The sequence below is a fragment of the Monodelphis domestica genome, chromosome 5 (genome assembly GCF_027887165.1).
Source record: "Monodelphis domestica isolate mMonDom1 chromosome 5, mMonDom1.pri, whole genome shotgun sequence".
Taxonomy (NCBI): domain Eukaryota; kingdom Metazoa; phylum Chordata; class Mammalia; order Didelphimorphia; family Didelphidae; genus Monodelphis; species Monodelphis domestica.
The window spans coordinates 295,833,025-295,856,531 of record NC_077231.1 but is presented as its reverse complement, the minus strand read 5'-3'; the positions used below and the strand labels follow the sequence as shown (position 1 = coordinate 295,856,531).

Genomic DNA, 23,507 nt, shown 5'->3' with positions numbered 1-23,507 from the left:
GCCACCCAGAACCTCATGACTTGCTTAATGATAATTTCATCTTTTAAAGGAAAGAAGAAGCCACTAAGGCAAATGTATTCTGGATATGATTATAAATTACGGGGAAGAATTGGTTGCCAGGATGGAAAGGATGGGAAACCTGGGAAGAAGAAGAAAGCCAGGCATAGTGTGAGCCAGAAACCCAGCTTGACTGATTCTGTCCCAGTTCATATGATGCACATAGAAAAATATCACACTTATATTTCCACAGTCAGAGTAGTGTCGGATCCTTCCTGCATTCAGTCTCTCTTTAATTGTCCTCCATTCCCTCTATTCACCCTATGAGGGTGAATGTCAAGGGATAAGAGATTTAGTAAAATTTATTGTACATATTTTGGACTCTGGGATGCAGAGTTGTAAGAATCATAGGTTCATAAGATCATAAATTTAAAACTAGAAGGGACCTTGGCAGCCATGAAGTCTAATTTCATTTTACAGATGAGGAAACTGAGGCACAAAGAAGATAAAACAGTTGGTCACAGTCACAAGGAAAAAATATCTGAGGAAGGATGTGAACCAAGGTCCTCCTGACTTCAGGCTCAGTGCTCTATCCACCAGGCCATGCTATCTCAGGGCACTGACATTAGTGAGGCTGTAGGACAGTGTACTTCCTCCTTTGTGAGTCATCTTCCTTTTATTTATTTTTTTAACTATATATTTTATTTTATAGAAACAATAATATTCCATTCAACAAACACTTATTAATAAGAGTCTTCTATAAAGGGCAAATGTTGATTTTTTTTTTCAAGGAGAGAATTGACTTAAACTGAAAAAAACTGACCCTTTCTCATCTAATCTTATGATTAATATCAAATATTTTTGAAATAGTTGCTATTGTTAAGCAATTTAGACAGTAGAAATGGAATAAGGTCATCTTCCTTTTAATAGTGGTCACCTATTTCCCAGAATCCTGTCATCAAGAAGCCCTGCCACACCTCAGACACTATGGAGAAGAGGGGAGGGTTCGATTGCCCCCTTTACCAAGACAGCTGCCCTGTGGCTAGACTGTTCTCTCCATTACTATTGGCTGCCACTCTTTCCCCCTCACTGTCCACTCAACTATTTTTGTCCCAGGTGACCATATCCCTAGTTCCTTCTCTGTTGGAATGGATAGGTTCGTTGTTCTGGGCACCAGTGACAGGGTGAATCTTTTCTGATGAAGGAAAGTCATTTGCATCCTTGTACTTAAATTCTGAAGTTAGATTTGTGTTTGCATTAGCCAGGAGACCGAGGACTCTCAGTTGCCCCTAAATACTTATGAAAATGCAATGTACTTACAAGCTAGTGTACATATTTTGAAAGAAAATAAATTTGACTTTTTCCCTAAGGTCTATAATTTTATGCAGAGAAAAAGCTATAGATTCTTGCTGTACAAATAAAGATTCGGTGTCTCATTTGCTAAACTTTCCATATTGTTTCCTTCTGTGCATTATATTCAACTTTAGGCGAACCCATTTCTTTCATGAAATCAATCAACTTTTATTAGTGGAAAATCATATCAGACATGCCCAGAGGCTTCTTCCATTCTTCCAGAAATGAGTGCTGACAAGAGCTTTAAAAATCACTTTTGAGCACAGTCATCACAGGAGTCCATGGTTTATTGCATGAAGTGGTATTTGCGATAATTGCTTGGAGAGAATTTTATTTATGTTTGGTCTGGGGTCATTGAATTGATGAACTAAGTGATATTCTTTTCTTGAATAGAGCTTCTTTCTTTCTCCCACATTCTTCTCTTCCCCCCTGCCTTACCCTCCAGGATTTTCTGCCCCTTTGTGGAGTAGTCAATAAGAATTTATTACATGCCTACTTTGGGCCAGGTAGTATGCTGGATGGCGTGTGTTTGTGCTGTGTGTCCATGTGTGCATATACCATGGGTGTACAGCATGCCATTTTTGCCATTTTGCTCTTACCTCCTGCAAGTTTAAACCATCGTACCAGGGTAATATTTCCAGGCTTGTTTGGGCGGGTTACATCCCCATTGCCAAGGTCTACTTTTCAGATGTACTTTAGGATTTTTGAACTCACTTGGGCTTTGAGCCTTTCAGGTGTCCCTGGCTCATGTCCTCAGAGCCCATGGGATCATTGTTTCAATTAACTATGGCCCTTGGTCCTATGAGACAGGATTGAAGGCAAAGGTTGGCAGCTCCATTGGGTTGTACCAGTTGGGTTCCCTTTAGAGGATAAATTCAACCCTACTTGTGTCCACAGAATTGAGACAGCTTAGGGATCAAGGGATTCAGAGCTCGGTGGGCTCTGAGAGACTATGTAGTCACAGAAAGTCCAATTAAAGGGACTTTCAAAGAAGCTTCCCAGTCGAACCCAAAGGTGAACAAAAACCCTTTTCTCAGCATACCCAGCAAAGAGTCATATAGTGTTTACACGAAGACCTCTATGGAGAGGGACCCAATAATTCAGAGTAATTCATCCCACTTTTAGATAGATAGATTGTTCTTATATCAACTTACATTTGCCTCTAACTTCTATACATTCTTGCCAGTTCAGTCCTCAGAATAAATCTGATTCTTCTTATATAGGATAATTTTTCAAATTCTTGAGCATGCCCACTCAATCTTCTAATCTGTTGATCCCCTTTTCTTAAAATTGGTGTCTAGGACCTCATAATATTTGTAAAGTAATTAGCACAGTGTCCAGCATAAAACAGAGTAATTAATAAATGCTTGTTCCATTGTTGCCTTTTTAAATATGGTGCCCAGGACATCATATAAAAATTGGGATGTGTTTCAACCAGGGCTGACCATCACTTCTGGCATTGTGGGTGCCATGTCTTTTTTTTAACCCTTACCTTCCATCTTAGAATCATTTCTATTTTTTTCACCCAGGTTTTGTTTGAGTGGTCTTGAGATCCATCACCATCTTGATTGTCCTCCATTGGAAACTACCCAATTTGTTAATGTTTTCAAATGAGATAATATTTGCAAAGTACTTAGCACATGGGGCCTGGCATATAACAGAGTAATTAACAAATGCTTGTTCCATTGTTGCCTTTTTTCTTAAAATATGGTGCCCAGGACATCATGTAATAATTGGGATGTGGTTCAACCAGGGCTGACCATCACTTCTGGCATTGTGGGCACCATGTCCTTTTTTTTTTTAACCCTTACCTTCTGTTTTAGAATCAATACAATGTATTGGTTCTAAGGCAGAAGAACAGTAAGGACTAGGCAATGAGGGTTAAGTGACTTGCCCAGGGTCACCCAGCTAGGAAGTATCTGATGTTAGATTTGAACCTAGGATCTCTTATCTCTATGCCTGACTCTCAATTCACTGCTCCATCTAGCTGCCTCCCTATGTGGATACTTTCTGAAATTCTGTCCTTAGAGTTTCTTTCTATTGGCGTTAGAAGGCTTTCTAGTTCTCAAGAGCAGAATATAAATACTCTGGGAAGATGAGCACTTTGAGGCATTATGGCTGCTGAGAGTAGAGCCCCACAGAAATGTAACATAGAATAAGTCTCTTATGGTGATAAAGTGGTCAGAAGTGGGGACAATTAGGATAAAAGGAGCTACCTCAGACCTTCAGTGCCTACATCACCATTTGCCTTTGGGCAACAGAATTCTGAAAACTAAAATAAATCTGCTCTCATTGACATGCCAGATTAGTAATCATGTGCAAGATTGAATGGTATTTTCTTTGAGGAATCCTCCATCAGTCATTGCTCTGGTCAGGTGGTTTAAATGAATTCTCAAGAGTGAAGGGAATACTTTGCAATCTAATCTAAGCAGGGATTTAAGCCTAGTACTTGTCAAAGAGGAAAAGTAACCATAAGCATTATATAAATGTCAGCTATTATTACTGTCAGTCACTGTCTACCTGTGGTCAAGTAGCAGAATCTATTAGAGTAATTTTACAAAGTTGTAGCAAAAAATATTAAAAATCCTTTGGGAAGCTCTAACCTGTGGGCCGATGCTGGCAATCCAAATGGTTCATTCATACTAAATTTAGAAATGATTTTCCCTAGAAGAAGCGGTAGTGAAGCTCCTAGGAAGAGCCTTAGAGGTTATCTAATCGAAACTTTTCATTTTATGTATTAGAAAACCTGAGAAAGGTTATATAAGTAATATAGTGGCATAAATAATAAGTGGCAAAGGCAGAATTTGAACCCAAGTTCTCTGACTCCAAATCCCAATCCCTTTCTATAGTTTTGCCTCCCTCATTATAATAATAATGACTCCTATTTAGATAGTTTTTGAAAGTTGGGTCTCCTAACAACTCTCCCAAGTAAATGATCTTTTCACAGACAAAGAAACTGAGTCTTAAAGAGGGTCAGTGGCTTGTCACCCAGGGGGTTAAGGAGCAGAGGTGAGATTCAGATCTGGGTTTCTCCTGGCTGAGGTCCAGTTTAGCGCACTTTAATTGTACTGTGACTTTAAGGAGTTAATCCTCTAACAGGAAAGACAAAATTGAACCCTGACCAGGAGGTTGTGCTCACATGTGCGGCTACCTATGGTGCCGTGGTCCGAGTCGTGATGTCCTTGTCTGAGGCGGGAGGGCCCCCTGAGTCAATTGCATCCTGCCTTGAAATTAATTGTCATTTGCCATAAGGTCCTGTTTAATAGCCTAGAGAGGAATGATTCATTGCTTTTAACTTCTCCTGAGCCTAGGAACTGGGATTCAATGTGCCCGAGGAATTTACTTAAAAAGACATTAGTGTATTATGTAACCCTGGGACATGACTTCATTTTCCTATTCAAGATGTAGCTGTCTTTGAGTGCCCTGAGTCATTAGTCTACCTACTGAGTCCAGGTTTTGTGTTCTTCCTTTTGTCCCTAATTTGTGCCATTGCTTCCTGCTCTCAGTCCCCATCGCTCGGTTTTCTGCCTCTTCCCTCTCGCTTTTTATGCACTAGAATTTAGAGCTGGGAATTGAGTGGGAATAAATGTTTAAGGTCACAACTCTAATCTCATCACAAACGTTATTTGTAAAAGATCAGTTTGTAAGCAGCGCGAAATTAAGTTGGTGTTTCGCTACAGGCCAAGAAACAGGAGGATAACGGAAACGAGTTTGAATAGAGGTTTGCTCTTCACAGGAAACAAATCGACAATTCTGAAATATGACGGGGAACAAGTTTTTCTCTCATGCCAGGCAAGGCTTCTTAGTTTCCTTCCATGTAACCTCGTGGAGAACACTGAGAAGGACAGCTCTGGAGTTAGGAAGACCTGAGGGTCAGCTCCAGCCTCCACCATGAATTGGCTGTGCAGCTATGGGCAAGTCGGTAAAGTTCTCAGATTATGTCACCAATGAGGTTCAGATTTGGGTTAGTGGAAGTTATTTCTTTATCCAGTTTCCTATGCTGATGAAATGGTTGATCTGGGAAAAAAGGACCTGACTGTGGTAGTAGTAATTATAGCTGTTTCTCTCTCTCTCTCTCTCTCTCTCTCTCTCTCTCTCTCTCTCTCTCTCTCTCTCTCTCTCTCTCTCTCTCTCTCTCTCTCCCTGTCTCTCGCTCTCTCTACTGTCCTTCTCCTTTCCTCCCCCTCTCCCTTTCCTTCTTTCTGTCTCTTTTTCTCTTCTACTCTCCCTCTTCCTTCCCCTTTCCCTCTCCTTCTCTCTCTCTGTCTCTCTCTCTCCCTCTCTCTTTTTCTCTTCTACCCTCTCTCTCCCTTTCCCCCCTTCTATCCCTATCTCTCTCTCTCCATTTCTCTCCCCATGTCTCTCTTTCTCTCTTCTACCCTCCCTTTCCCTCTCCTTCTCTCTCTCCTTCTCCTACTCTCTACCTCTCTATCTCTCTGCCTCTGTTTCTTTTTCTCCATCTCTCTGTCTCTGTCTCTCTTTTTCTCTTCTACCCTCCCTCTCCCTTTCCCTCTTTCTGTCCTCGTCTCTCTGTCTCCATCTCTCTCTGTCTCTTTCTCTCTTCCACCCTCCCTTTCCCTCTCCTTCTCTCTCTCCCTCTCCTACTCTCTGCCTCTCTTTCTCCATCCTCTGTCTCTGTCTCTCTTTCTCTTCTACCTTCCCTTTTCCTCTCCTCTTGTCTCGTCTCCTCTCGTCTCATCTCGTCTCGTCTCGTCTCGTCTCGTCTCGTCTCGTCTCGTCTCGTCTCGTCTCGTCTCGTCTCGTCTCCTCTCCTCTCCTCTCCTCTCTCCACCTCCCCCTTCCTCTCTCTGCCCCCCCCTCTCTCTCTCTGCTTTTTTCTCTATCTCTGTCTCCATCTCTGTGTGTGCTTCCCACTTATGTAAAGTCAATCACAATGACACAGTTGACTTACAAACATGGACTATATACTAATCAGTAAGGCAAAATACCAAAGAGGCACAATCAAACTCTAAATAGTGATAGGGCTATGTAGTATTTTTTTTTACATCCTTAATGTCTGTCTTAAAATCAATAGTAAGTACTGATTCTAAAGCAATTTGAGTTGTGACTTGTCCAGGGTCACACAGTAGGAAGTGTCTAAGGCCATATATGGATGCAGTACCTCTTATCCCTAGGTCTGGTGACCAATCCACTGGGTCACTGAGCTCCCCTTTGTAGTGTTTCCCTAGCTCTCGCTTCAAATATCAGAGGATCCAAGTTTCTCTGGTCAGCTCTTGGCAAAGCCATGCCTCTTATCCAATAGGCAGAGCTCCCAGCAAAGCATATACAAAGTCTGTCTTTACCTTTTTTGTTTTTTCCCCTCAAAGGACAGAGGGCAGTAAAGGGCAATAAAGGCCAAAAGGCAGCAGCTCCCTGTTAAACTGTAGATGGGATGAGAGGACAGTAAGTGCTCTTCTCCGACCAATCAGTTCTCCTCAAGGCAATACCTGTCCTCCAATCAGTATGGCTCCCAACAAACAGTCACCAAGGTGGTCCATAATCCATGCAACTCCTGCCAGCTTCCATTTTCTGCCTTCTCTGAGAAGCTTTTCTCATTAGCTTCTGCGGCTTCCATCCCCAATTCCTTCTGCATTCATCTTCATTTCCTGATTCTCTTTTTATGTGTTTTTCTTCTCCTCTCCCTGACTTCGAATGCCCTCAAATCAGGATAGCACAGAAGCAGTGACACATCTTTAACTTGAAATGTAAAATATTTAAAAATCCCATCTCTTTTAGATATAAATGCAGCAATCTTTATATAACCACCCCATATTCTCACAAGTTGTTTAATTTATAGTTGATCTGATATAGCTTTTAGCTAAGTGGCATAGTGGATAGAGCACCAGCATGGGAGTCAGGCAGTCTTTAATTCAAATTTGGCCTCAGGCATTTACTAGCTGTGTGAATCTGGGCAAACCATTTACCCCAGCTTGCCTCAGTTTCCTCATCTGTACAATGACCTAGAAAAGGAAATGGCAAATCGTTCCAGTATCTTTGCCAAAAAAGTCCCAAATGGGGTCATGAGGAATCAGACATGACTGAAAAACAAGTGAAAAAAATAACAAAAGCCTTCAAAATTTTGAAATATCCTAGGTAAACGAGGCGACATCCCGTGAGTGCTCTTTCTTCCAATTAGTCTTCTCAGTAGTTATCTGAGGAATAGTTTCTTTCAGGTCTTCAGGACAGCCCAATGAGCATTTTATCTGAGATTCTCTTTCTTCTAAAGCTTATTTTATCTATGTTCCTTAGGTGCTCATCTCCTTTTTCAGTCTTAGCCAACCAAAGAAGTACGAAGATATACGTTAGAGAGGACTGAGCTCTAGCTATACATAGCTGACGTTTCATTTGAGGGAGATGTGAACTAGATTGTTTTGGAATGAGATTTATTTTTAACTGCTCAAGAATTCTGTTGAGGTCTCAATGATCTTCTGGAAATTAGTCTTTCAAATATGCTCCTCAAACAGTCATATTCTGAAGCAAAATAGATCCCCTCTGGAGGAAGAGGAACTTTCTAGTTTTTTGTCAGATCTGGGGGCTCCATATTTGAGGTCAGTGAATTGAGTGTCCCAGATGATGAACTTTTGGGGTCCTCTATTGAAAAGAAAATTGAGTGTATACTGGCAGGAGTTGATTAGGATCATCTTCATCAATTGATTTTTCCATCCCATCAATCATCTCAGTTGATGAAATCATAGAAAATGAGGAACAGATGAGAGAAACAAAGAATCATTAAGATCTTAAAGTGTAAGAAGAATTCTCTCTCATTCCTTACCATACCTTTGTGGTCACTGCCTAATCATTTCAGCCACATCTGACTCTACTCCATTTGGGGTTTTCTTGGCAGATACTGGGCTGGTTTGCCATTTCCTTCTCTTTCTCCAGCCCATTTGACAGATGAGGAAATGGAGGCAAAGCAGGTGAAGTGACTTGCCCAGGAACACACAGGTAGGAAGTGTTTGAGGGTGGATTTGAACTCGGGAGGATGAGTCTTCCTGACTCAAAGTCTGGCTCTCTGTCCACTGTGCATCTCACACTTTTGCAAGTTCCAAAATACGAGTTGCCAGATCTTTCCTCTCTAATGTTGCTTCTTCTCTCCACCCCCCCGGCTACTACCTTAGTTCAGGGCTCATCACCAGTTGCCTAGATTATTGTGGCAGCCTCCCGATTGGTCCTCCAAGCTTCAGTCTCTGGCCCTCACGTCCATCCTACAAAGAGCTGCCAAAGTAATTTCCCTTAAGCAGAGATCTGACCATGTGGTCCCTTGGCTCAGGCAGCTCCAATGGCTCACAACTGGCTCTGGAGCCAAATAGCAACTCTTCTGTTTAGCTTTGAAAGCTCTACACACTCTGACTGCAACCTGCCTTTTCAACTTCTTGGACACTCTCTTCTCCAGGCCAGGGAACCAGTTTTCTTTCTGGTGCTTATGAGCGACATCCCACCCCACATCCATGCCCTGCTGAACTGGCCATTTTACATGCAGGAAATGTACTTCCTCTTCTCTTCTGGCTCAGAAACTACTTCTATTCATGTATTTTTTTTTAACTCTTGCCTTCCGTTTTAGAATCAATGCTAAGTATTGGTTCCAAGGCAAAAGACTGATAAGGGCTGGGCAATTGGGGTGAAATGACTTGCCCAGGGCCACACATCTAGGAAGTGTCAAAGGTTAGATTTGAACCCAGAACCTCCCCTCTCTAGGCTTGGCTTTCTATCCACTGAACTACCTACCTGCCCCATGTCAAAGTATTTTGATTGGTAATGAAGAACATTTAGGCAATTGAAATTGGAGGTGGGTGGGGGCAGAAATTTGAGTTTTTGAATTGTAGTGAACTAGAATTTGACTTATATTTTGTTTTTATTTATACTTATTTTTCATATTACATATTATATCCAGCTTATATATTAGTATATTTCTATATTTATAATCTGACTGGGATTTATATTTTCTTTTATTATGATTATTTTAATAATCACCTATATGTTTTATGACCACAAGTGGAGGAGTTGAAATATGGTAGTAGTACATATGAGAGGAGTGAAGGGAGATTTTTTTTTTAAAGAATTAGTGAAGTGGCAGCTGGTGGCTCACTGGAGTGAGAGCCAGGGCAGGAGATGAGAGAACCTGGGTTCAAATCTGGTTTCAGAAATTTCCTGGTTGGGTGACCCTGGGTAAGTCACTTAACCCGCATTGCCTCATCTTTACTGCTCTTCTACCTTGGAACCAATACTTAGTATTGATTCTAAGATGGAAATTAAGAGTTTAAAAAATCATCCAATATATGATAGGCTGTGTATAAAATAGCTGTCTTCTTCCATTATTTCTGGGCTATTCAAGCTCATTAGATAGCAAGAGATACTGATGAACTGTAGTATGGTGCTGGAGTAAACAATCTACTCTACTCAATGTAGACTGTAGAAGGAAGAAATTTTAGTCAGGTAGTCAATAAACATTTATTAAGTATCTACTGTGTGCCAGACACTGTGCTATGTGCTGAATATAGTGATGTGGCAATCTGGTAAAAATTAGTGTACTTGGGACTCTATTCATTGTCTTGATGAGATGTTGGCCCAGAATCTTGCCCTGCATCTTTCGAATCCAGTCTTTCTTGGTATCCTTAGTTATTGAAAGAGCACAGGTTCTATGGACACACCAGGTAGTCGGGGAAGCATTAAATATATGAGTTGATGGTCCTAGAGGAAATGAACATAGAATGTCTAAATTGACTCTAAAGGGACCCAGATGGAAAATGGGGACAGCAAATAATATAGAGCAGGAGAAATCTGGAGTACTGGAAGGAAGCATTTCCTAAAGGATGTCACAACACCTATGGGGCTCAGTTTACTTATCTGTAAAATGAGAGTGTTTGATGAGATGGTTTCTGAGGTCCCTTCCATCTCAACATCTTTAAGTCAATGATGGCAGGCTTTGGTAGGACTTGGAAGAACAAACAATACCAGAAACAGCTTAGGAACAAGGAAAATGCAAGCAAGGGGATGCCAAAATATACCTAATGGAAAACAGAGTATGATTGGAAGAAAGGAGGAGGGCAGAGATATTGCCATGTAGAATTGTATGAGCATTAATTTAAAATGGCAAATAAAGTCAATTTGTCACAAAGCTAAGATATTCTGAGTAGAGGCTAATATCCCAACCCAAATCATGAATAATATCTCCTCGACTAAAAATTCTACACACACTGTGGTTAGTTAAAATGAAGTTTTAGCCTTAAATTTAAATTCCCGGACTCTAAGTCAAACTGGTTTAATATAATTTCCCTAGAATTCAGTGTGCTTGAAATTAAGTGTGACAGAGCCATCAGATAAAATCATATCTCCTCAGTGATGGGGCATTTGTATATATATTTCTTACAGCTATTATTTCCACTCCACAGGTCACCAAAAGTCCATTTGTTTCCATTGAGTGTTCATCCTTTCTTAAATGAAATGGAAGCATGTCCTGAGATCATCTGCATAGATCATCCTTGAAAAGTTAATGACTTCTGGCCTTCTAAAATTTATCTCAATTTCCTTAGTTACCCTGGGCTTCCATGGGTATGGCAACCAGGCTACAGTGTGTGGTGGTCATCCCCAACAACAGGGGAGACACAGGCATGTACAGTGAACATATAAGGGTATGGATTGATTGCATTTTGTTTGATTCAATTCAAGTCAGCCAGTTCAGGACTACAGGAGGATCTGAGCTGCATTCCCAATTGATAACTTCTTGACTTGTAAAACTATACAAGTCTCTTCATGTTTTGCTGGTTGAGGAAAGCTTTTTCACCTCAGGTATGGTCACAAAAGGAAAAAGGGTGGGACTTCATGTGATTCCGGAACTCTAAATTCTAGTCAAGAGGAGTATTTTTGTTTATTGACAGCTTTTGTTTTTCATTATCCCCCTTTCAGCTGCCTACCTCAGTAAGCCCTTTCTTATAATAAAAAATAGAGGAAAATAAAAGCAAGTCAGCATTATTGAAAAATTCATCAACTGAGTCTGATGGTATGTGCAATGTTCTACAGGCATAGTTCTCTAACTCTTTTAAGAAGGGAGGGAAGCAGTTTCTTTTCCTTCCTTCCTTCCTTCCTTCCTTCCTTCCTTCCTTCCTTCCTTCCTTCCTTCCTTCCTTCCTTCCTTCCTTCCTTCCTTCCTTCCTTCCTTCCTTCCTTCCTTCCTTCCTTCCTTCCTTCCTTCCTTCCTTCCTTCCTTCCTTCCTTCCTTCCTTCCTTCCTTCCCTCTCTCCCTCCTTCCCTCCCTCCCTTCCTTCCTTCTTTCCTCCCTTCCTTCCTTCTTTCCTCCCTTCCTTCCTTCATTCTCTTTCCTTCCTTCCTTCCTTCCTTCCTTCCTTCCTTCCTTCCTTCCTTCCTTCCTTCCTTCCTTCCTTCCTTCCTTCCTTCCTTCCTTCCTTCCTTCCTTCCTTCCTTCCTTCCTTCCTTCCTTCCTTCCTTCCTTCCTTCCTTCCTTCCTTCCTTCCTTCCTTCCTTCCTTCCTTCCTTCCTTCCTTCCTTCCTTCCTTCCTTCCTTCCCTCTCTCCCTCCTTCCCTCCCTCCCTTCCTTCCTTCTTTCCTCCCTTCCTTCCTTCTTTCCTCCCTTCCTTCCTTCATTCTCTTTCCTTCCTTCCTTCCTTCCTTCCTTCCTTCCTTCCTTCCTTCCTTCCTTCCTTCCTTCCTTCCTTCCTTCCTTCCTTCCTTCCTTCCTTCCTTCCTTCCTTCCTTCCTTCCTTCCTTCCTTCCTTCCTTCCTTCCTTCCTTCCTTCCTTCCTTCCTTCCTTCCTTCTCTCCAGTCTTAGAATCAATACAACTATCAATTCTAAGACAGAAGAGTGGCAAGGGATATGTAATCAGAGTTAAGTGACTTGCCCAGGGTCACAGAACTAGGAAATATCTGACATCAGATTTGAACTCAGATCTTTCTGACTCTATCTCTGGTGCTCTATCCATGGAGCTACTTAGCTTTCCTGAGGTATGCATTTTCTCAATTCTTTTTTCAGGGGGGTCAAGGATATACATACATACCTATACATCCATCCACCCCCCCTCTCTCCCTCTCTCTCCCTCTCTCTCTCTCCCCTTCCCTACCTAGAAATACACATATATTTAGGTAGATATAGACAAATGTATGTATAAAGAAAATAAAATAGATAAATATTAATAAAAATAAGCTCCAAGTAGTTTTCTCATACAATGATAAGTTTGGGGTTCAGGAAAGTTTTCATGCATGCGTAAAGATGAAAATTTAGGGGAGACTGAGGCAGGTAGGAATTAGTTTCTCTCTGCAAGGAGTATTATATTTTTTAGAGGTTTATTGAAGATTAAGGATTAAAGAAAAGACAGGATAAGAAACGCATGCCTAGGCCAGAGTGGCCTAGACAAGATAATCTCACATCATGGAAGAGACGCCTCTGCTCCAAAACAGAAGTCCAAAAAGAGAGCCAAAAACCTTTACAATCAGCTTAAGTACCTTCTCGATCTCGCCCACCTCAGAATTCCGTGAGATTACAAAGCATTTTGGGGAAGTGGAACAAGGGCTTGTGGGGATTGAAGTCCAGAGTTCAAATCTCAATTTTACACATGTAAAAGAACTGTACTGTCTCTGTTCCTCATACCTGACAATGAATCTCCTCTCTTCTCGCCTTTGGAAAGACTATCCTCCAAGACTTGAATGGACTTCCTCAAGTCTTGGAGGATAATCTTACAGGTGGAATAATGTCCACGAGAGTGGAAAGATTGGCAGGACCTGGGCTGTGCTGGACTTTAAAAGTTGAAACAGAGGAGATTATATTTGATTCTAAACTCACTGGATATGACTTATTAGGGAAGTCATATGGTCAGATCTGAACTTAAGGAAAATTAATACGTGTGTTGGAGGGCCTGAACTGATGTGACACTTGCGGCGTGAGGACTAATTACGAGGTGGTCAAAAGAATCTAGGAGAGAGCGATGAAGGCTTACAGTAAGGTTGTGGCTGTGAGTGGAGAAAAGTCAGATATGTGAGATACTCTAAAGGTAGGAGTAGCAAGATGTGATAAGTGATTGGTTATGTTGGGCAACGTGAAGTTGAGGGAAATGCCGTGAAGATATTGTGGGAGATTAAAATAATGGTGGTGCCTTCAACAGAAACAGAGAAGTTTGGAAGAGGGGAAAGTTCCAGGGAAAAAGATGATGAGTTCTGTTCTGATTCCATTGAATTTCAGATGTCTCTGGGATATTCTGTTTGAAGTTTCTATTAAACAATTGGTGATTCTATTAAACAAAAGGATTCAAGCTCAGGGGAAAGACAGGAGCTGGATATATAGATCTGTAAGTCGCCAGTGTAGAAATGATAAGAGAACTCATGGGAGATGATGATGAGGGTGAGGATGTGTGTGTGTGAGACAGAGACAGAGACAAACAGAGAGAGACAAAGATAGGGAGGCAGAGATAGAGAATGAGATAGAGACAGACAGAGAGAGAGATGGAGAGAGATAGATGTTGAGAGAGAGAGACAGAGACAGAGAGAGAGAGAGACAGAGACAGAGAGAGAAAGTAGTGACCCTAAGAAAGAGTCTTGGGGGAGAAAAACAGACAGAGACAGAGACAAACAGAGAGAGACAAAGATAGGGAGGCAGAGATAGAGAATGAGATAGAGACAGACAGAGAGAGAGATGGAGAGAGATAGATGTTGAGAGAGAGAGAGACAGAGACAGAGAGAGAGAGACAGAGACAGAGAGAGAAAGTAGTGACCCTAAGAAAGAGTCTTGGGGGAGAAAAACAGACAGAGACAGAGACAAACAGAGAGAGACAAAGATAGGGAGGCAGAGATAGAGAATGAGATAGAGACAGACAGAGAGAGAGATGGAGAGAGATAGATGTTGAGAGAGAGAGACAGAGACAGAGAGAGAAAGTAGTGACCCTAAGAAAGAGTCTTGGGAGAGCACCCCCAGGTAGGGGAAATGCTCTGGATGATGAACCAAGAAAAGGAGACTGAGAAATAATCAGAAGATAGGAGAACAAGGAAAGAGTAATGCCAGAGGAGTTAAGAGAGAGGAGAGTGCCCAGGAGAAGAAGGTGATCAATAGTATCAATACAGCAGAAATATGGACAAGGGAAGACCACTCTATGAGGCAATCAAGAGACCATTGATAACTTTGGAGAGAGCAGGTTCAGTTGAATAAGGGGTGTGAAAAGCCAGATGGCTGTGCCTAGTGAAACTGGTATAATAAGAGATCAAGGGTATGGGGTAAGTCAAATGTTCGTGATGAGCAAATAATTTAAAAATATAAATCTGTCCTTGGCACTTTGGAAGAAATTAGAATCCAGGTTTAGGGAAAAAATCCCTCAATGGAGTTTGAGTATTCAGTTGATTTAGAGGGAGTTATTCTTGTTTCTGTAATCTTCTGCATCTCTAGTGGGAAGGATTGGTGCAGCCACAATTAATGCCTCCATTGATCAGGTCCTTAGTGTGGGCCAGCTACTGAGGCAGGTGATGAAGACACAAATACAAATATGAGACGATCCTTGCCCCCACGGAGTTTACATCCATCAGAGATGTCAAACAAATAGACACAGGGCCACGAGGCCACTTAGAAGGATCTCTACAGGCCCACATGGACTCAGTTTTAATACTGTGATGTTATTTATATTCTCTTGTATATTTGTTTATTCTGGTGAGTATTTTCTGATTACATTTTAATCTGGTTGGGGTTCCACATGGGAGTATTGGCTGCCTGCTTCACAGGCAGTGTACTTGACACCTCTGAAAACTTAAATTTTTATCCAAGAGCATCATTAAGTTGAAGGGAGAATAGGTTACTCTGTTCTCGTCTATCTTTTGATGCAGAGGGGCAGCTAGGTGGCTCATTGGATAGAGAGCCAGGAGGTCCCAAGTTCATATGACACCTCAGACCCTTCCTAGCAATGAGACCCTGGCCAAGTCACTTAACTCCTTTACCACTCTTCTTCCTTGGAACCTTAGTATTGACTCCAAGACATCCAAGGCAAGGATTTAAAAAAAAAAGGAAAGAAAAAATGGAAAGTCATGAGCTCATACAAGATGTCCCCCAAATTGGGACATTATGACGTGTATATTTGTGTGCACACACCTTTACCATACATGTGCACACAGTCCATGTATTTACCCACCTAAGTACACATGTACATATCCGTATGTGCACATTTGTGATAAGGGATTTTACAGTGTATCTGGTTGGAAGCCCTTAGTTTTATAAATCAGTTGCCTGAAGCCCAGGGAGGTTAAGTGAGTCATGAATTGTCCAAGATCACAAAAGAAGACATGACAGAGCTTAAATTTAAACCCAAGCTTCCTAGCTCTCATGCCAATGCATTTCCCCCAATTTGCCTGGCATCCAGTGGTTGGATTCCATCTAAAAGTCAACAGGAAACCAGCTATTCACCTTAAACCTTTGTCTGATTGTGATGAAGTAGACTTATTTAAAAAAAATCCTTGGCTTCCATCTTGGAATCAAGGCAGAAGGGTGGTAAGGGCTAGGCAATGGGGGTTAAATGACTTGCCCAGGGTCACACAGCTAGGAAGTGTGAAGTCAAATTTGAACCCAGGACCTCCTCTTTCTAGGCTTGATTCTCAATCCACCTAGCTGCCCTAGACTCCTTCTTTTGGAAACTTCTACTAAAACCATATGCCAAGTGGACCCTTCCTCCTAGGTCTACAGTAAAATAAGCAGAATCTAAAGAGCTGACCTAAAGTTTCCAAGGAGAGGATGGGGAAGCATGAGTAGACACCAGTGCTGTTTCCAAAGCCAAGCTTAAGAGCTTGGCTCTTAATGGTGGATGCCTCAATGGTGGATCAGAGCCAAGCTGGGTCCCAGCACTGCTCATCACTCAAGACCATGGCTTCCAACTTAGAGCAACAGAAATGTGTAAATCTTATCACAGAGCCTGAGAAGATGAGGCCGACTTCCCCCAGGCATTCCCCAAGGAGAGGGATGAAATGTCTGTTTTCAGTCCTGGATGGACCAGAAGAAGAGCTGAGAAATTGCCTTTGGTAGACTTGTTTAGGAGGGGGATCCTTGGGAGTGCTGCTTGGCTTTTTAAAACATCATTTTATTTTTAAACCTTTACCTTCCATCTTAGAATCAATATTGTTTGTGGGTTCCAAGGCAGAAGAGTGGTGAGGGCTAGGCAATGGGGGTGAAGTGACTTGTCCAGCGTTTGAGGCAAGATTTGATCCTATGTTCTCTTGACTCTAGGACTGGCTCTCTATCCATTGGGCTATCTAGCTGCTCCTCCTCCCCTCTTAATAATGATTTTATGGGCAGCCATGTGGAGCAAAGGATAGAGCACTGAGCTTGGAAACAGGAAGATTCATCTTTCTATACTTCTAGGCTGTGTGACCCTGGAAAAGTCATTTAACCCTGTTTGCCTTAGTTTCCTCATTGATTAAATGACCTAGAGAAGGAAATGGCAAACCATTCCAGTATTTTTGGCAAGAAAATCCCAAATGGGAATGAATGAAGACAACAAAAAGGAAAGTCAATGATTAAGGTATGATAATCTCTAACGAATTATTATTTAGGTTCAGTTAAGCTACAGAGATTTGGGTTCCAGGATGATACAGTGGAAAAAGTACTAGCTCAGAAGTCAAAGGTCCTGGATTCAAATCTTGCATCTGTACTACTTTCATGATCCCAGGCAAGTAATTTAAATTAATGGGTCTCTGTTTCCACAACTGAAAATGAGAGAATTAGACTAGATAGTCCCTAAAGTTCCCAGCTCTAAATCTAGGAATCTATGATATGTTTCTGAAGAAACTAAGAAACTTTGGAATCTGATTTTACTTTCTTTCTTCATATTCTTTCTTTCCTTTTCCATATCATTTGAGGAGATCCAGACCTTCTTTTTGTCACCTTCAGTTGCCATTAGAAAGAAATAAGGGTAGCTGGGTGGTGCAGTGGATTGAAAGCCAGATCTATTAGGAAGTCCTGGATTCAAATCTGAGTCTTTGGTACTTCCTAGCTATGTGGCTCTGGCAAGTCACTTAACTCCCATTGCTTAACTCTTACCACTTTCCTGTCTTGGAATCGATGCTTAGTATGGACTAAGAAGGTAAGGGTTTAAAAAAGAAAGAAGAGGCAGTTCTCTCCTGCTCTTACCTGTCTTACCTTTAATGACAAGGTGGCTGGGGGATGAGCCAGTTGATATAAGGATCCTAACAAGAAAGACAAACTCCTTGGAAATATTTTGACCCCCTCAACTGCCTCATAGTCACCCCATTTTTAACTCTATCTCTTAACAACTCAATATTTAGTCTGCTTAGGTTCTTGGCTCAATGCAGGGTTTGGCAAAGCCCCGCACAGCCCACTTTAGCTGTTCAGACCCTGAATGAACAAAGATAACAGCTTTGGGGAGTCAGGTAGTAGATTTTAAGACAGAAAAACTTGAGTTCTAATTCTGCCTCAGCTACTTCTTAACTGTCTCCTTTATGATACACCCAGCAAATGGGCATCCACCTGCGGCTTAGATATTCCTCCAAAATGAAGAGGTGCTCCTTGCCCTGTGAGGCAGCCCATTGCACCTTGGAACCCTGTGAACTTCCTGACATTGAGCAGAAACTGGTTCTTGGTCTTGCCCTCATTTATCCTTGTTCTTCCCTCTGGAGCCAAGAAGAATGAATGCATCTAATCCCAACACTCAGGGAGGGCTGTCATGCCCTTGTCTGGTTTTTTGATGTGCCCTGTTACAGCTGAATAGATAACCTCACTCAACTCTAGTTTAGATGTCTGCTCTTTGTTTTGCCATAATCATTTATTCATGCTATGGATTAATGCAGGCTAGCTTTGTCTCCAATACATTAGAAGCCTCTTGAGGGGAGTCGGTAAGATTTCTGTTAAAAGAAAAAAATACCAAAACCCAAACAATCTCTCCAGAAAGTGTGCTGTACCTCACAAATGCTGAATCTCCCCCCACCAACTACAAGGCATCTTTTGGAGCATTTATAGATGAAGAACAGTAGATGACAACCTTTCTAACCTTGACTGTCTGTCTTAATAACAATTCTAAGACAGAAGGGCAAAGGGGTTATGTGACTTGACCAAGGTCACCCAGCCAGGCAGTGTCAAACACCAGCATTGAACCCAGGACCTCCCATCTCTAGGCTTGGTTCTCTATCCACTGTACCCCCAAGCTGCCCCAGCATCTGATAATTTGTAAGATGTTAAAAATAAATTGATAAATTATATCAAAATAAAAAACCCCACAAAACTAGTTAATAATTGATTTAGACTATTTTGAGAACATTGTCCTATCCTTATACTTTTGATTTAAGATATCAGTTGAGACTGATAAGATGGTCAATCAAATGATATTCATTTATTAAGGTGCTGAGGATATAAAGATAACAATGAAAATCCTTGCCCTCAAGGAATCATGGGCAGAGAGCATGGGCATCTGTGGAAGGTAGTTTTATTTTTTTTTTAATTTGGAAAATTAAATTAATTAATTTAGACTATTTTTTCATGGTTACCAGATTCATGCTCTTTCCCTCCCCTCCTCTCCCCAGCCCCTTCCCACAGCCGATGCACAATTCCACTGGGTTTAAAGGTGTCATTGATCAAGATCTATTTCCATATTATTGATATTTGCACCAGGGTGATAGTTTAGAGTCTCCATCCCCAATCATATCCCCATTGACCATGTGATCAAGCATCAAGCAGTTGTTTTTCTTCTGTATTTCTACTCCCACTGAAAGGTAGTTTTAGGAAGGAAACATATTATAGAAGGGGAGACACTGGAACTGAGTCTTGATGGAAACCAGGGCTATCAGGAGGTAGCAATGAGCAGGGGGAAGTTTCCAGGCATAGGGGACAGCTGGTGCAAAGGTACGGAGATGAGAGATGGGAGATGGAGTATGGTTTATGAAAATTAGTAATTAAATTGGGCAAACCACGGAATCTCTTAGTTTCCTCACCTTAAATGAGTGTGGGATGAGGGCTGCATTAGGTAATCTAATCTTTCTCCCAACCTTACCATCACATGATTCGTCTTCGATTTTCTGCTATTCCTCTCTTTCCTGGTGGGCAGGATGCTGAGACATTCACTACTGTGCTTTTACACAAGCGGTCTCTCTCCTTTGCCTCTAGGTCCTCTTATCAGAGGGTCGGAAGATGGGGAGATCGCCCCATTTCCTGAGGTTTAGGAATATAATCCAGCACGAGCTTGGCATGGTTTTGACTTGTTGGACTCCCTTCCCAATGGTCATCGTGAGAATTCCTAGAAGAAATAGGCATGGCCAGCTCCGTCGTACACAGTGTGAAAAGAAATGCAATGGCTCTCTAGAGGTAAACTGAAGGGCAGGGAACATCTGCCCTCAATCATGGGAGCTGGTAAGCAAAATACATTCCACATGGTCCACAGCAGGCCACAACGCATTCCAGCTGTTTAAAGAGCGCCAGATGAAATGAGCAGTATCCAAGAGGAAAGAGCATCAGGCCAGCCTCTTGCTGAGTTCCAGAACAGCTTCTGGGTAGGTTTGGAGTCCTCATTAGAGGCTCAGATTGTGTGGGCATGTGCTCTTTAGCTTGAGAGGTAGGAAAACCCATGTTCATGCAAGGGGAGAAGGAAACCACCAGGCTGGAGCTCCTGAATGAGTCGGGGCAAGTCCTTATTTAGCAACTATGTGCCAAGTACAGTGCTCAGATCTGAGGATACAAATGAGGCCGGAGTCTGCCCTTTTGGAATTTATATTCTAATCAAAGGAGAGAGCAGCCAGGAGAAGGAGGAGGGTTTTGGTTGGGGCAATCACAGGATTGTGAAGGGGAGATACAGGGGAGAAGATTTATGTGGGATTTCCAGTAGTAAGTGGCAGTATTGATTAGATTATGGTTTCAGAGCTGGGGTATGTGGGCAGTGGCAGAGCAGGTGGCAAAGACCAGTGAGGTGGAAGGCGTAGGGGCAGGAAGGATGGAAGGTAAGAAAATTGTCAACATGGAAGACAAAGAGTGGCTAGAGTTAACAAGACCATCTATTGCTGACTTCTGTGTCTGTTTACACCAATATTTTTTTTTAAACCCTTGTCTTCCATCTTAGAATTGGTTCTAAGAGTGGCAAGGGCTAGGCAATGGGGGTCAAGTGACTTGCCCGGGGTCACACAGCTAGGAAGTGTCTAAATCCAGATTGGAACCCAGGACCTCCTGTCTCTGGGCCTGGCTCTCAATTCACTGAGCTACCCAGCTACCCCCATATATGTCAATATTTTGAAGATCTGTGTGGATTGTCCCTCCAATGATGCATTTGATAATGTGCTTAGGGCTTGGGAGGCAAACTCTGAAAAAGGCTATAGGAAAAGACAGCAACCTTCAGACAACCAGGGGAAGATCTTTCCATACTTACTGTTTCTAGGTTCACACTTAAGCACTGGGCCATTGAAGGAATTGGTAATATATAGCCTTGAGAAGACTTAGGGGGGGCATTCAACAATTATTTATCAAATTGGCATTTTTGGTATTGAAAACCCTTTACCACCTGGTTCCAATTTAATTTTTTGGCTTCTTTATTAAACAGTATTCTCCTTTATACATTAATTAGTCTGGACCAGCTGACCTTCTTGCTGATCCATCTCTTGTTTCTGTCATCCTTCTTCCCTACCCTTCCTTTTTTTTTCTTTTGAGAATGAATATTTGTATCTCAGCCTGGCAGAGCAAGAACTACTCACAGGTCTGAATCCCATCACTGATCAGAGCTGGAACTTTGACCTGTTTGGCTCAGCTCCTTAGGCAGCCTGCTTGCCCCGCACCTATTAGGGTTGGTTCCCCAGATTGATGTTGATACAGTGAAGACACCCAATGGGCAAAATCCACTGAAGTTCAGAATTCCTGAATTCAAGTGATTCATTGGCCTCAGCCTTCCTGGTTGCAGGGATGAAAGGTGTGAGCTAGCATACCTGACCTCCATGTCTTTGTTCAAGCTGTCTCCATGATAGAATGGACTTCCCCTCCTTCTCTGCTTAGAATTCTTTGTTTTCCTCAAAACTTAGATTAAACACCTTTTCTTATGTGAAGCCTCCCCTGATCTCCCCAGCTATTATTGCCTCCCCCTTCCAATTTGCTCTTTAGTCATTCTTCAATCATATCTGACTATATGGCCCCATTTGGGGTTTTCTTGGCAAAGATACTGGAATGGTTTGCCATTTCCTTCTCCAGCACATTTTATAGATGAGGAAACTGAGGCAAACAGAATTTAGTGACTTGCACAGGGTCACTTATCTAGAAAGTATCTGAGACTGGATCTGAACTCAGGTCTTTCAATTCCAGTCTCAGGGCTCTATCCATTGCACCAGCTACCTGATCTTTTCCCCTTCCAATTATCCTGTATTTATTATGTTACTTTTCATTATTCTCTTTGATTTATATCTACTCAGCTAGAATTATGTCCATGATAGAAGCAACTTTGTCACTCTTGTCTTTGTACTTTCAGGACCTAGGAGAGGGCATTGTATATAGTGAGCACTTAATATATATATATATATATATATATATATATATATATATATATATATATATATATATATTTGTGGAATAATTCCTTAGATGCTGGGAGTACAGAGACAAAAATGGAAATAGTCCCTTTCCTTATTATACATGTCTTTGAAGAACTATCAGATGGAAGAGATATGAAACTTGTTCTGTTTGTCCCCAGCGGGTAGATTAAAGAGCAAAGACTGGAAGCTTTGGAGAGTGGACTGAAGCTTGTGGCATAAAAGAACTTTCTGATAATGGGAGCTATGGCCAAAATTGGCCCCTGAAGAACTCAGCAAAATGTGCTGGTATACCTTTAAAAAAAGGTGAGCCAAACTCTGGGCACTGTGAGGGGGAGTATTAGGAATTAGATCAGAAAAACGTTAGAACTTTCTCCATTCTACAAAACTAGGATGTTTCCATATCTGTGTAGTTATGGCCACTGTGAGGCAGTGTTATGTGGTGCAGAAAGAATCCTACATTTGGGATAATGAGATCTGAGTTAGAATCCTGGTTTTTGCTATTTACTTCACGGACCACCATGAATATGTTGCTTCACCTCAGGATCTGGTTCTCATCTGTGAAATGAGTTGGTTGAACTCAGTTTCTTCCAACCCTAAATCAACACTTCTATGAACTCAAGAGTGATATAATAGAGATTTTGAGTAATAAGACAAAAGTACAAGGAGTTTTAGGGGAGATACTAAACATTTTAGGACTTTCCAACTGGAAGGAAAAAGGCCAACTGGAAGGAAAAAGGCTAAGGGGCCATGTTTGAGGGTAACAATAATAGCAATTATTTATGTTATCAGGGCTTTATGATGAACAACTTTGTGCTTAATGAGGAGTATCTCATTGGACTATCTCAACTACTTTGTGAGAAAGATCATGTAAGTCTTATGATCCCCATTTTATAAATGTGGGAACTCAGCAAAGACAAGTGATTTGCCCAAAAATATGTGGCCAAATGAATGGCAGGATTACATGAAGATTAAATTTAACTCTCCCTGATTGTGAAAATGAAAATAATTAACTCTCCCCTGATTGTGAAGATTAAATTGTAACCTCTGCCTATTTTTAGATTTAATCATCAAAAGTGTAAACACCCTACTTAAAGTTGAATATGGAGATCTGCCCATTTTTAGATCTAATTACCAAAAGTGTAAACATCCCACTTAATCATTAAGTGGGAGGTCTGTGACCCACATGTGCAATAGTGGGTGATAAATCAGGATTAAACTAACTGCCCCCTGGGCAGTCTTAAAGCAAAATTTCAACTGTGATTGGTAGACATAAAATTAGGGGAAGACACCGGAAGTGACACAAAAGAAGCATCTTTAAAAGGAGCTGTCACTTCCTGTGAGGGACAATTCTTCATTCGTTGGAGTGGAGGCTGGACCCAAGACCCTGTTCTTAGTGAGGCTGTTCTAAAATCTCTTCCTTTGGACTGACATGTGGTGAATGAAAAGCCGACTCTTAACTGCTGGATTTTCTGGGAAAAACAAAAACAAAAAACTAGCTTCAGGAGTGACCTACCTCTTGAGAGACACTTCCTCAGATCCTTGGCTTTGCCAAAGCCCAAGGTCTAATTCTTCCTGTATATTACTTAGTGCTTAAACTAGATATCTTACTTTATCCTCTCTCTGATTTTCTTACTTCACTCTTTCTACATTTTGTAAATAAATTCTTTGGATT

The 23,507-nt window shown here is 41.5% G+C and overlaps 1 long non-coding RNA gene across 6 annotated transcripts in view; it reads left to right on the top strand.

Moving 5' to 3' along the window:
* The window catches only part of LOC103101232 (uncharacterized), a 202,465-nt gene that overhangs the window by 85,356 nt on the left and 93,602 nt on the right, over positions 1-23,507 (top strand). For all 6 annotated transcript variants that reach the window (XR_008912485.1, XR_008912486.1, XR_008912488.1 and 3 more), the window contains 2 exons: positions 19,440-19,822; positions 21,994-22,138. This is a non-coding gene — a long non-coding RNA (uncharacterized LOC103101232). The remainder of the gene's footprint in view (positions 1-19,439; positions 19,823-21,993; positions 22,139-23,507) is intronic.